At 46.0% G+C, this 14,367-nt stretch overlaps 1 long non-coding RNA gene across 3 annotated transcripts in view; it reads right to left on the reverse strand.

Annotated features, from left to right (window-relative positions):
• Window positions 1-14,367, reverse strand: part of LOC139827181 (uncharacterized) — a 30,197-nt gene that overhangs the window by 15,434 nt on the left and 396 nt on the right. For 2 of the 3 annotated variants that reach the window (XR_011737479.1, XR_011737477.1), the window contains exons 2-3: window positions 12,289-12,396; window positions 1,552-1,621 (exon numbers count right to left, since the gene is read on the reverse strand). This is a non-coding gene — a long non-coding RNA (uncharacterized lncRNA). Of the gene's footprint in view, window positions 1-256; window positions 1,048-1,551; window positions 1,622-12,288; window positions 12,397-14,367 lie in introns of those variants that run through there. The other variant, XR_011737478.1, reaches the window with a different exon arrangement.

Raw genomic sequence — 14,367 nt, forward strand, 5'->3', positions numbered from 1 at the left:
GAAAGGTGGGGACAGACTTTTTAGCAGGGCCTGTTGCGATAGGACAAGGGGTAATGGTTTTAAACTAAAAGAGGGGAGATTCAGGCTAGACAGGAGGAAGAAATTTTTTACACTGAGGGTGGTGAAACACTGGCCCAGGTTGCCCAGAGAGGTGGTAGATGCCTCATTCCTGGAGACATTCAAGGCCAGGCTGGACGGGGCTCTGAGCGACCTGATCTAGTTGCAGATGTCCCTCCTCATTGCAGGGGGTTGGACTAGATGACCTTTGAAGGTCCCTTCCAACCCAAACTATTCTATGATTCTGCTAAACTGACAATTATATTTCCCAAGAGTTTGAAAATTCTAAAAATGTTATGAAAATTCTGGCAGGATTTGGGCTGCATAGCAAGAAAACAAGTATCAGCCTCTCATGGATGAACACTGGTGCCCTTAGGTTGCACAGGCTTTATGTTCTCATGCTTTCTGTTCTGCATCCATTCAAAGCTCCTGAGGATATTACGTACCACAGCAGGTAGGAATATTCAGGAAAAAGCCAACAGCCCTCGACAGGTCACAATTTCCCAATTGTCCCAGAGTCTGGCTGAAATCAGAAACTCACTATAAGGCAGATGATGGGAGCTACAGCTCAGCAACAAGGAGATAGGCACAAGAGGAAGCAAGCATCTGGATGAAGTTGTGACCTTCACACCTGCAGGACATCAGTACCTGAGCACTCAGCTCTTTACTGGTATTGGCTATACAATAAGGGTAATGATGCATTTACCTCTTCTCCTAGGTGGACCTGAGACATTGTTTCTTCCAAGTGGAAATAGATCTCTTATGCAAAATGCATCCATGACTAGTGCGATGTGCAGCAGTCCCTCAACTAAAGAAAATTAAGGAACTGTATGTATATCCCTGCAACATCCCAACCATCTCTCACCAAACACTCTTCAGAATGGGTTTCCAAAATCTGCAGTTCGCGACAACAATCAAACATCAGGAATTACCTCTCCTCTCATAACCAAGAGCCAAAATCTTCATGATTTTGTGGATGGAAGCCTGTAACTGTGTAATAAAGAGTCAGAAAAGAGAGGTTTCTCAATGACTAATTCAAGAACCACGGAGCCCTCATCTATGAGCCTTGAAAGTAACCACACAAAGGACAAAACGGAAGTCTCCTCTGTTTTCCTCATCATAACCATTCCTTGCAGGACACAATAATGCTGGGGCAAGTGTGTGTATTTTTACTTCTTTTGTAAGGTTTCAGCTGGCACATTTTTTAAGCAAGGCAGTTAGCATGAGTAGCCAAACGTAGTACCATTTCCCCACAATTATTCATTTTTTAAGGACATTGTTTTTGAAATGAAAAGGGAATGAAACTATATGGCATATGCTCCCAATCTCAGACTGGGTGTAGAAGAAAATAATGGCCACACACTGCTATACAATTAGCTCTGTCTTGGAAAGGAACTATACTGATGTTTTTCTAAGCAATGCCAGGTGGTTTATTCACCAAATAACGAGACACTAAATGGATCTAAAGATTCTTGGCAACTGGTGAATGCTTACCTTGGACTCCCTAGTCCTCTCTTCAAGAAATAGTTGCTTTTCCCAAGGGGTTTCTTAAGGAGCTCCTCAGCTGTGATTAAAAGCAAATAACAGTGGACTGAAGGTTGGTTAACTTGTATTTGTTTAAAGATACAGCTCAGGGAACTGTGAGTGCACATCAGATGTCTCTCACAGATTTAATAAGCAGCTTCAGCCATAGGAAGACCCTGTTTTTGAAGTCCATAATTATTTTTAAAAACAAACAAATAAACAAACTGTTGCTAGCTTTTCTCTAACTGATCTCTGTGGAAAATCCTTTTAAAAATATAATTTTAGGTACATTATTAGCAAGAGTAACAAAACTTAACAATCGTATCTCCCTACACTGCAGGAGGAGGGCAGCACAGGGAACCTCACCTCAGAGCAAAGCACTTCTAAGAGCAGGAGGTGGCTGTGCCTGTACGTGCAAGCAGTGGGCACAGTGAGAACTGGAGGTGGCCATAACCCAGCATGGAAGACCAAGGGAGCCAACCACCTACCTGCCTCTGAAGCTGAGTGAGAAAGGGAAAAGCTGATATCTCGACAGGCTTACAGCAGCCTCCCTGCTCTGCATCGACTGCAAAGCAAACCTGCTCCATGTTGGAAAAAGGGACTTGAGCAGATGCAGCTCAAACACCTGCCCAAGGCCCACTCATGGCAGGGCACCGAGGGCCTCAAAGCCAATGCCGCAGAAACTCTTGGGGCAACCCTGTGTTTGAGGGGCCAGAGAAGCACCAGCTGAATCATCTCATTGACCACTGGGAAATCCAATGTTTCAATGATGGCTTTCTGTCCAACTGTACATACCCACACCTTGTGCTGCTCCACCTTTGGGAACAGGAAAGTGCGTGCTCTAGTTCCAAATAAAACTGACCTAGGAACAGAATCACAGAACAGTTAGGGTTGGAAGGGATCTCTGAAGATCATGTAGTCCAAGTCACCTGCTAAAGCAGGTTCACCCAGATCGCACAGGAATGCATCCAGGTGGGTCTTGAATGTCTCCAGAGAAGGAGACTCCACAGCCTCTCTGGGCAGCCTGTTCCAGTGCTCTGGCACCCTCAAAGTAAAGAAGTTTCTCCTCATATTCAGATGGAACCTCTTGTGCTTCAGTCTGTGCCCATTGTCCCTCATCCTGTCATCGTGCACCACTGAAAAGAGTCTGGTCCCATCCACTTGACACTCACCCTTGAGATATTGATAAACATTGATGAGATCCCCTCTCAGCCTTCTCTTCTCCAGGCTGAACAGACCCAGCTCTCTCAGTCTTTCCTCATAAGAAACATGCTCTAGGTCTTTAAGCACCTTTGTAGCCCACTGCTGGACTTGCTGTATATGTACAAATCAATGTAATTAATAACCCTGAAGTCAGGCTTAAGTGTTTCTGTTTCCTCCATTTCTGCAGATGAGTAGCCTGCACAGGCAGTGGTGGGCGAGGCCACATGGGCTGGCGTGGACACCAAGATCAGGGAAGCACCAGCACCCGGCAGGTAACAGTGGCCGGACATCACACAGGGGAAAGGCTTTGCAGAAATGTGCCATTTCATGAGTACCAGCAGACAGCAAATCCATTAGCCGATGGATTTGCTCCCCTTTCTCTTTGTCAATTTAGGGAGCAAAGCACATTATAAAAAAATTAATGATATAAAAAAATGCCGTGAATAATTCTTCACTTACGGTTTCTCCTCCAAATGTTTGGTACTTAGAATTAGTATTGCTTTGGCCATCTCTGTCCAAAGATTGCTCCCATTGCAAGAGACGACTATTCACAGCCAGTGATTCGAAATTTCATTTACGTGAATACAAATTGATATCTATGTAAAATCCTACCTCTCAAGTACATCTACTTCAGCACAATTTTCTAGAAATTTTCACAAAACTCTAAACATACTGAACTCCGCAAGGCTTCCCAAGAAGAACTAATTACAATGCCCAGATTAATGTTTGAAGAAAATCTTGAAGCAATGGCTCTGTTCTCGTTTAAATATGTGACTACTGCCTTTATAATGCGCAAAGCATTACAACCATTTATATACGTTCCAAGTGATATATTACCGAGTTGAACCTAGTTTCCCCTTCTTTTGTTCTGGGTTCATAACCTTGCTGTATTATCTTCCATAACTCTATAGCTTGCTAATGCATAATTCAAGCCTCTCTTATTGACAAAAGGCGGCAGAAAGAATATTTCAATGCCACTTTCCCACGTAGATAGTATTGCTTTCACTTCAACTGGTGTCATTTCCATATTAAAGCCAAATCTTTTAAAGTATATTAAGTATCATTTTCATTGCTTCTTCACAGTTGCTTCACTGGGACAACTACACCTGTTTACCTCCATCTTCTGAGACTACTTTAGTGCAAGGTTTTAGTTGGATTTTTTTTTTTTTTAAGATGAGTTTCTTGCTAAAAGCAGAAACTTTAGTTAAGGCATTATGAGCTAATGTATGACATCAGCTTCACACTAATCTCATGATTTAACTAGAGCTTGGCTTTAGGATTGGTCTCACAGTTTCCCCACATGTGTGTAGGGAGCAGCACCATTTTGCAATCATCCTGCAATGCCTGTCCTAAACTCCTTTATATAACTAAAATAACTATGCACATAGGCAGATACTGAGTTTCACAGAATCACAGAACGTTAGGGATTGGAAGGGACCTGGAAAGACCATCTAGTCCAATCCCCCTGCCAGAGCAGGAACACCTAAATGAGGTTACACAGGAAGGCGTCCAGGCAAGTTTTTTATGTCTCCAGAGTAGGAGACTCCACAACCCCCCTGGGCAGCCTGTTCCTGTGCTCTGGTACCCTCACTGAGAAGAAGGCTCTTCTCAAATTTAAGTGGAACCTCTTGTGTTCTAGTTTCAACCCATTATCCCTTGTCCTACCATTGGTTGTCACCGAGAAGAGCCTGTCTCCATCCTCATGAGACTCATCCTTTATATATTTGTTAACATTAATAAGGTCACCCCTCAGTCTCCTCCAAGCTAAAGAGACCCAGCTCCCTCAGCCGTTCCTCATAGGGGAGATGTTTCACTCCCTTGATCATCTTCATTGCCCTGCGCTGGACTCTCTCCAGCAGTTCCCTGTCCTTCTTGAACTGAGGGGTTCCCGTGCATCACTAACTGGAGGTCAAATTTGTCCGCACATCCAGCCATGCAACTCTGCAAAAATCCCACTGATTTTAATGGAGTTGCTTCAAATAAATGCAGGTAAGAAGGAGAAGAGAGTTTGCCCTTTCTCCATGTTGGAGAAGGATGGAGAGGATTCTAAAGTTTTTCAGTCCCTTCTCAGAAACAGCTTGCATCCTTCCAATGGTACAAAAGTGCTGTGGACTCATGGATAGACAGAATAATTAAAAACGGCAATTAAAGGCACTGTAGAAACAGTGAAGTATCAAACTTTCCACATCCTTACCCAGACAGGTTAAGACTGGCAAGTTCTTGTGCCTCCACAGACCCTCAGCTCAATGTTGTCCCATTAGAGCATCTTTTGGAAGCATAAAATGGACACAACATCTTTCTTTACAGACTGCTGTAGCGTAGTGAGCAGCTATTTTTCCTTTGTACCAGCCCCATGGAGAGATGGTCACCATGACCCTTACGCAGTCACTGCTCTCTGTGGCACAGCACACTGGACTGTGCAAGAGGCTGTGGGGTGAGGCTTCTCCGTAGGATCCCTACACACCTACGCATTTACCTGAGCTGTCAAATCCTGCTCTCTCACATCTCACATGCCCGGGTAGGCAGACTGGGCTCCATCTGAAGCCCAGCTACCTACAGATGCCACCTCCCCTTGTGGCAAGCCATCTCCACCAGCCAGCCAGTATTATTTGTTTCATAGCTTGGTTGCAGTAAGAGTAGAAGTTCAGGGCAGATCGACTGAAACCAAGAGCACCAGGGCTCATCCCCATGGCAGGTAATGCCTACAGAGCACTGCATGTCCCCTGGGCATTGCACCTCATTTCTCAAACCAGCATCTAGTTTTGCCTCACAGGCAGCTTAAAGGCGCTCGAACAAGTAAGAGAGGTGGGCAGAGGGTGAATTTGCCTTCAGGTCCAGCCCAGACTCACTTCTGCATGGCAACCCATGCGCAGCTTTCGCACCAGAAAATGTCTCTTACTACACAGTGCCCAGCACAGACAGACACATACCTAAGAGGCCCTTTATATAAGAAAAGAAACTATAATCTTACAAAGAAAATTATTTTGCTAGAAGTAGTATGAAAAATGATCAAAGGTCACCCTGTGAGGCACCTGTACTCCCTGGAGCGATATTTACCAAACCAGCCTCACTAATAATGTGACCAACATGTAGGTTTACAGCCCTGGTGCTTCTTCCCATGCCACCTCAGCGCTCATCTTCAAATTCCTGAAGCACTGTAATGCTGGCTACAACCAAAATAATTCCTCTAAACTTAGGAGATTGTTTTTCTTTCTCTAAAAACTCTCAAAGTCTTTATAAAGACTCGTTTTCTGTGAAATATTCAGAAAATACAACTCGAGGTTGTATTCAGGTGGGTTTAGTGGTGCCTCCAGCTGTGCCTCATTTTCATAAGTCACTGTTTATTTAACAGAACCAATGCAAAGGAGAACGAACTCAGTTATGAAACAATTTAATGTTTAGGACAGCAACACTGCTGTCACTTGGACTACTCCCCTTCTACTTGCCTCGCCTCGAAGTCACAGTATCACAGTATGTTTGGGATTGGAAGGGACCTCAAAAGATCATCTAGTCCAATCCCCCTGCTGGAGCAGGAACGCCTAGGTGAGGTCACACAGGAACATGTCCAGGTGGGTTTTGAATGTCTCCAAGGAAGGAGACCCCACAACCTCCCTGGGCAGCCTGTTCCAGTGCTCCGTCACCCTCACTGAGAAGAAGTTTCTTCTCAAATTTAAGTGGAACCTCTTGTGTTCCAGCTTGATCCCATTACCCCTTGTCCTATCATTGTTTGCCACCGAGAAGAGCCTGGCTCCATCCTCGTGGCACTCACCCTTTATATATTTATAAACATTAATAAGGTCACCCCTCAGTCTCCTCCAAACTAAAGAGACCCAGCTCCCTCAGCCTTTCTTCATAAGGGAGGTGCTCCACTCCCTTAATCATCTTTGTTGTCCTACGCTGGACTCTCTTCAGCAGTTCCCTGTCCTTCTTGAACTCAGGGGCCCAGAATTGGATACAATATTCTAGATGGGGTCTCACCAGGGCGGAGTAGAGGGGAAGGAGGACCTCTTTCGATCTACTAACCACCCACCTTGTAATACACTCGAGGATGCCATTGGCCTTCCTGGCCACAAGGGCACAGTGCTGGCTCATGGTCATCCTGCTGTCCACCAGGATCCCCAGGTCCCTTTCCCCTACACTGCTCTCTAATACGTAATTTCCCAACCTATACTGGAACCTGGGGTTGTTCCTGCCCAGATGCAAGACTCTACGCTTTCCCTTGTTAAATTTCATCAGGTTATCCCCCGCCCAACTCTCCAGCCTGTCCAGGTCCCGCTGGATGGCAGCACAGCCTTCTGGTGTGTCAGCCACTCCTCCCAGCTTAGTGTCATCAGCAAACTTGCTGATAGTACACTCAATTCCCTCGTCCAAATCGTTAATGAATAAATTGAATAATATTGGCCCCAGTACTGACCCCTGAGGCACTCCACTAGATACTGGCCTCCAAATAGACTCCGCACCATTGACTACCACTCTCTGGCTTCTCTCCTTAAGCCAGTTTGCAATCCACCTCACTGCTCTTTTGTCCAGACCACACCTCCTCACCTTAGCTGTGAGGATGCTGTGGGAGACTGTGTCAAAGGCTTTACTGAAGTCAAGGTAGACCACATCCACCGCTCTGCCATCATCCATCCACCTTGTTACATTCTCATAAAAGGCTACGAGGTTGGTCAAGCATGGCTTACCCTTGGTAAAGCCATGCTGACTGCCCCTAACAACCCTCTTATCTTTGATATGCCTTGAGATGGCACCAAGGATAAGTTGTTCCATTACTTTCCCAGGGATGGAGGTGAGGCTGACCGGTCTATAATTACCTGGGTCCTCCTTCTTGCCCTTTTTGAAGACTGGAGTGACATTTTTCTCCAATCCTCGGGCACCTCTCCCGTTTCCCAAGACTTGGCAAAGATGATGGAGAGCGGTCTAGCAATGACTTCAGCCAGCTTCCTCAGCACCCAAGGGTGCATCCCATCTGGACCCATGGATTTATGGATGTCCAGACTATTTAATTGCTCCCTAACCCAGTCCTCATCGACTAAACCAAACTCCTCCATTGACCTGGCTTCATCCAGGGTCTCAGGGGTACAGGGTTCCCCAGGACAGCCTCCAGCGGAGTAGACAGAGACAAAGAAGGCATTCAGTAATTCTGCCTTCTCTGTATCTTTTGCCACCAGGGCACCCACTCCATTTATCAGTGGGCCTACATTGCCTCTGGTGTTAGTTTTATCTGCTATGTATTTGAAAAAGCTCTTTTTGCTGTCCTTGATCCCTTTCACCAGCTGTAATTCTAAGGAGGCCTTGGCTACCCTAGCTGCCTTCCTACATCCTCTAACAGCAGCCTTATATTCCTCCCAAGTGGCCAGCCCCTGCTTCCATGACCTATAAACTCTCCTCTTCTGCTTGAGCATACCCAACAGATCCCTATTCAACCACACAGGCCTCCTGGCTCCCTTCCTCGACTTCCTACGTGTGGGAATGCTCTGATCCTGAGCGTGGAAGAAGCAATCTCTGAATGCAATCCAGCTCTCTTGGGCCCCTTTTCCTTCAAGCAGTCTTGCCCATGGGATTTGCCTCAGCAATTGCTTGAAAAGGCCGAAGTTAGCCCTGCTAAAGTCCAGGGCTGCAATTCTACTTGCTATTCTCTTCCTGCCATACAAGATGCTGAACTCCACCATCTCTTGGTCACTGCAACCGAGGCAGCCCTCAACCTTTACTGCTTCGACCAGACCCTCCTTGTTAGTGAGGATGAGATCCAGCAGTGCACCTCTCCTAGTCGGCTCCTCCACCATCTGCGTGAGGAAGTTATCATCAATGCACTGGAGGAACCTTCTGGACTGTGGCTGGCTGGCTGAATGGTCCTTCCAGCAAACATCAGGGAAGTTAAAATCACCCACAACAACCAGGGCCTGTGACTGTGAGGCCACTCTCAGCTGCCCATAGAAGGCCTCATCAACTTCCTCAGCCTGATCCGATGGCCTGTATAGACACCTACAACAGTATCACTCCTGCCAGCCTGCCCCTTAATTCTGACCCATACACTCTCAACTCGTTCCTCATCCGCTCCTGGGCAGAATTCAGTACATTGCAGTTGCTCTCTCACATAGAGAGCAACTCCACCACCACGCCTGGCTGGCCTGTCTTTCCTGAAAAGGGCGTAGCCATCCATGACCATATTCCAGTCATGTGAACTGTCCCACCATGTTTCTGTAATTGCCACCAGATCATCATCTCCCAACCGTACATAGGATTCTAACTCCTCCTGCTTATTCCCCATGCTGCGCGCATTGGTGTACAGGCATTTCAGGGGGCAAGCAGAGCACACCAATTTCTCCCTAGAGGCATAGGAGGCCACCCGGTCCTCATCTGTTTTAGAATGCTGCCTCACTGGGACAAGCCCAGCTACAACCCCATCCCCCTTCAAGCCTAGTTTAAAGCTCTCCAAATGAGCCCAGCTAATTCCTGCCCCAGCATCCTTTTGTCCCTGCGAGATAAACCTTTCCCACATAACACTGTCCGGACTGGAGTCTTATGAAACCAGCCATTATCAAAAAATCCAAAGCCCTGCCTGTAGCACCAGTCTTGGAGCCAACTGTTTAGAGACTGAATTTTCCTATTCCACCCCACATCGTCACTTGAAGATGGAAGGAGTGAAGAGAAGATCACTTGAGCCCCTGAGTCTTTCACCATCCTTCCCAAGACCTTGAAATCGTTCTTCATTCCCCTCAGACTACGGGAAGCAGCTTCCTCCCCATCTGTCTGGAAGACCAGCAGCGGGTAGTAGTCTGTTGGGTGCACCAGTCTGGGGAGCTCTCTAGCGATATCCTTGATCCGGGCTCCAGGTAGACTACAAACTTCCCTAAGATGAGGGTCAACTCTGCATATTGGACCCTCTGTTCCTTTCAGAAGGGAATTTCCTATTACAATCACCCTTCTTTCTTTCTTATCAGAGGCAGTCTTAAGTTGTGAAGTCAACTGCCTCTTCCTATGTGATCTTGTAGGCAGGCTTGTAATTTCTCACATTATGTGTTGTTTGAGAAGACAAAATAAAAATAACTTAAGTAACTTCCCATGGAATCCCTTAGATGTTTCTAATCCTGAAAGCACTAAAACTTCCAGGGGTAGTGTAGGAAATGGAGCAACCTATAAACAACATGCTGTGAAGTAGATTATCAGCCTCTCCAGCAGCAAGTGAAAAGCCAATGTAATTTTTGACACTTGCTCACTACTTCCCCCTACCCTCAACGCTGTAGCTGGAAAATGGCTTTGTCAAACACCATGTACAACACTAAGCAAAGAACCAGATCTATACAATCACCGATAAGATTATCTTCAGCAATTACAAATGGTGAATTCACCAGAATTTCCCTTGGATCTGCTTGGGTTTAACTCTAATGCTGTGGTCAGCCTACATCATGAAGTTTCTACACGCTTCTTGCAGGTCACTTCTGCCCATAAATGACCTCTGGCCAAATGCTAGGGAGCCCTTACTGGCAAAGAGTGACCACAGAGTTGCAATGAGCTTTTCCAGAAACCACTGCCCAGAGCCTCAGTCACTCATCCCGTGCAGGGAGGCCTGGTAGACCTCCCCAGCTAAAGAAGCTGGGGGCTGCTGGGCTGCTCCCATTGCACAGCTGGTGCAAAACAAAACAAAACAAAACAAACAAACCAAAACAAAACAAACAAAACAAAAAAGAAAAAAACACACAACAAAACACAAAACAACAACAACAAAGCCCAAAACTGCACAGTTGTGCCAAAGCAAAGATGCCCTCCTCAATGTCAGGGCTTTGACTAGTCTTGATTCTTTTCATGGCTCTGTCCTGGTGGACGTGCTGCTGAGGCAAATTGCACGAGGTTCAACAAGGCCAAGTGCCGGGTCCTGCAGTTGGGTCCAAACGTCAGGCAGCACTACAGGCTCGGGGAAGAGTGGCTGGGAAGCTGCCTGGTGGAAAAGGATCTGGGGGTGTTGATTGACAGCCGGCTGAATATGAGCCAGCAGTGTACACAGGTGGCTAAAAAGGCCAACAGCATCCTGGTTTGTATCAGGAATAGTGTGGCCAGTAGGACTAGAGAAGTGATTGTGCCCCTGTACTCGGTGCTGGTGAGGCCCCACCTTGAATCCTGTGTTCAGTTTTGGGCCCCTCACTACAAGAAAGACATTGAGGTGCTGGAGAGAGTTCAGAGAAGGGCAAGGAAGCTGGTGAGGGGTCTGGAGCACAAGTCTGATGAGGAGCAGCTGAGGGAACTGGGGCTGTTTAGCCTGGAGAAAAGGAGGCTGAGGGGAGACCTGATCGCTGTCTACAACTACCTGAAAGGAGGATGCATGGAGGGGGTTGGTCTCTTCTCCCAAGTAGCAAGTGATAGGACAAGAGGAAATGGCCTCCAGTTGCACCAGGGAAGGTTCAGATCAGATATTCAGAAAAATTTCTTCACGGAAAGGGTTCTCAGGCATTGGAACAGGCTGCCCAGAGAAGTGATGGAGTCACCATCCCTGGAGGTGTTTAAAAGACGTATAGATGAGGTTCCTAGGAACAAGGTTTAGTGCTATAGTTATTTTATGGTTGGACTTTACGATCTTAAGGGTCTCTTCCAACCAAAATGATTCTATGATCCTATGTGGCTCACAGGACGTGAGCCAGCAGCGCTTGCTGCCTGTGAGCTGGGGAAGCAAGTATTTCAGGGAAAGGAGCCCAAAAGCACACGTGTCACTGCTGGGGACACAGCACGTGTGTGTCCCCCCTCACCATCCCAGGGCCAGTGGCAGCAGGCAGACTTGCCCTCTCAATGCAGGGATGATGAGCAACCAGAGATCGAGTACCTGAGCAAACTTCCACATAATTCCACCTTTTAGTTAGCAAATTTCCACAGGTCTGACACTGCAAAAGGCCTGTGAAGCCTGCCAGTACACGTGCCATTCCTACAGATATCAAATGCACTCAACACCACATCTGCACCAGGCTTCCTCTAGACTGGCTCTCTAGCATTGCAGTCCAGGGTTGCTCTCTTCTCTATCAATATTCGAAAACAAAAAAACTTGGGAGAAACCATTGTTCCCATATCCACAGCAGGTCTTTGCATGTTACTTGGAGCAAGGCCACACAACTGATTTGCCATCTGACAGGAGAGGTGGGGAGGAAACCCTGGTAGAGGGGACAGGACTCCTGGCACACCCCTGACATGGACTTCTTGATGACAGAAGCTTTACACAGCTGCTTGTTCTCACCACTACTCTGACAATGTCACCTCCTCCATGGCACAAGCAACCACCTGCATCTGTGCCCCGCAGTGGAGAAGGAGAGGAACACATGAATTAGAAAAGTGTGGGAAAGCAGTAGCCAGCAAACCAGTAACCATTTAAGTCCATGGTCCTCTGTGGGTGAGCTAACCACAGCAATCTCCCACTGCTGGCTTCCAGCTGGAAGAACTGACCCTGCATCCCTGCAGCATCAGCATAATTCTCACAAAAACTTGTGGGAAAATCAATAAATTGTTCAGTTTACAACCTACCTTTGCCAAGGGAGATCCCTAGCACCGCTCCACCACTCTGTTCCAAGCCGTAGGTCTCAGAAACCACAAGAGGCTCATTAGTTGTCCCAGGCAAGGCACAACACTGCCCTGTACCGGAAAAGTAAGTTGAATTCTGGGAGTAAGATGAACTGGAAGCCCAGTGTCCCTTTTATTTCATGTCTTGCCAGAACAAAAAATATTTAGAAGATAAACAAATAATTTTTCTCTGCTTAGAAAAATCTTCTAGCTTTCCTATGGTACTTGGGTTGATGATGATGAAATATGACATGCAGAGATTTTCACATAGAGAAATGGAACATGGGTGCCTCACATTTTCTACACTCTTGACAACTCACCTTTGTAGAGAACACTGATGACACAGGAACAAACAAATCAAGCCATCTGTCCCATTCTTACATGAACCGCAATTTAAATTTGAGATACAAAGGATCTCAGAAAGGAGATAGTCAAGTGTCTGAAGCCATTTTAATATTGGATGTTTTTTCTTAACAGCTTTGAGGATCCCAGCTCTTCTATCCAACATACTATGGGGCATCTTAAAATATTCTGTAGTAGAGAATACTATCTGAATGTACCCTCTAGCATCCTCAAAGTATTGCTCCAGTTCAGCCGCTCCTTACAACACTTTGCTTTCTTGCCTGCCCTGTTTTTCTTTCTTTTTTTTTTTTTTTCCTTCCTGCTTGGGGTTAATCAGAATCTGCTTGTTTCTCAAAAAGAGCAATATGCTTTTCAAAACCCCTTGGGTATTGGAGAGACCCTTCAGTCTAGCCTCAACTACTCGTTATTATATTTCTAACTTTAGCTCACCCATCTGTCGAGGGAATAAAGATCCAAAAAGGCATGCCCTTATTTTCTGTCAGAACATCACTCAGGCTCATGCCAGAAAATAACATTTTTGCACAATAGGATGATTCACCAAGTTTAAATTACATGAGTTTTCCTGATTTCCAATCCATCCCTCTAGAAGTTGCCTTCATTGTCCCTCCTCCATTTCATCCCAACAGAAGCCCTTTGCAGTAAGATGTTAGGTTTCAGAGCTTCTGCTCCATCTTCACATCCTTTTGATCTTTCTCCTTGTTGACTTCACCCTTTCTGGGAACTTTTCCACTCTGATGATTCTCCTACAAACCTCTCGCTCCACTCCTGGCTTCTCCTCAGTCCTGTCCTCAGCTTTAGCTTTTCCCATATATTGTCTTCCATATACGTACTTGAATTCCAGAGGGTCAAAACTTAGTCCCTTACTGATCTTTCATGTTTTTTCCTTTTTTTTTTTTTAATGGTCCTGTGGGGAACATCCGCCTAAGGACTCAGACCCTCAGATCTGGGTCACACTAATGCTCTTGATCCCTTTATTCAAGCCACAACAAATGCATCCCCTGCTCTGTGCCTGCTTCCTACTCCCAACACAAGATCCTCTTCTCTCGCTGAATAGCAAGTGTCCCTCATTTTCAGTACTAAGAGGTGATCCATTTGGAAATAACACTTGTTTATATCCAGTGCGTAAGGATTTTTTTCCATCCGTGGTTTGTTATTTGTCCACCAGCTCTAAATGACAGGAAATTTGGGGGAGGGGAGGGATTAGGGTTGGGTTGTGTTTGTTGGTTTTCTCCCAAAAGCAGCACTAATGAACCTGAAGAAAAAAATATAGGCGTTACTATAAACAAGTTTGTGACAGCAACCGTCTACCTTGAGACAACTAAGGATGTTACTGCATGGTTGTAGTGCTTCCCAAGAACGTCGGCACAAGCACAGCCCCACAGAAATCAGTCAACAGGGGGGTACATCTGTGCTCCCACTGATCTTCAACTGTTTTGCACCCCTAGCTGCTCCAGAAACAGTTGTTTCATAATTTATAATTAATAAAAAGCTACAGTGGAAGGAATATTTATATATATTCACGTACTCGGTTTCATTTGAGTTCCTCTCTAAATACTGGAATCCACCAGGCACTCCTTGCACTATAAACTCACGGTGAATCCACATGAGCTTTGCCTCCAACCACTAAACTGCCCTGAAGTGCAGGGCTGTCAAACACAGTGAAAGAGAAAGGAGAGAGAT

The sequence above is a fragment of the Patagioenas fasciata genome, chromosome 2 (assembly GCF_037038585.1).
Source record: "Patagioenas fasciata isolate bPatFas1 chromosome 2, bPatFas1.hap1, whole genome shotgun sequence".
NCBI classification, from domain to species: Eukaryota; Metazoa; Chordata; class Aves; order Columbiformes; family Columbidae; genus Patagioenas; species Patagioenas fasciata.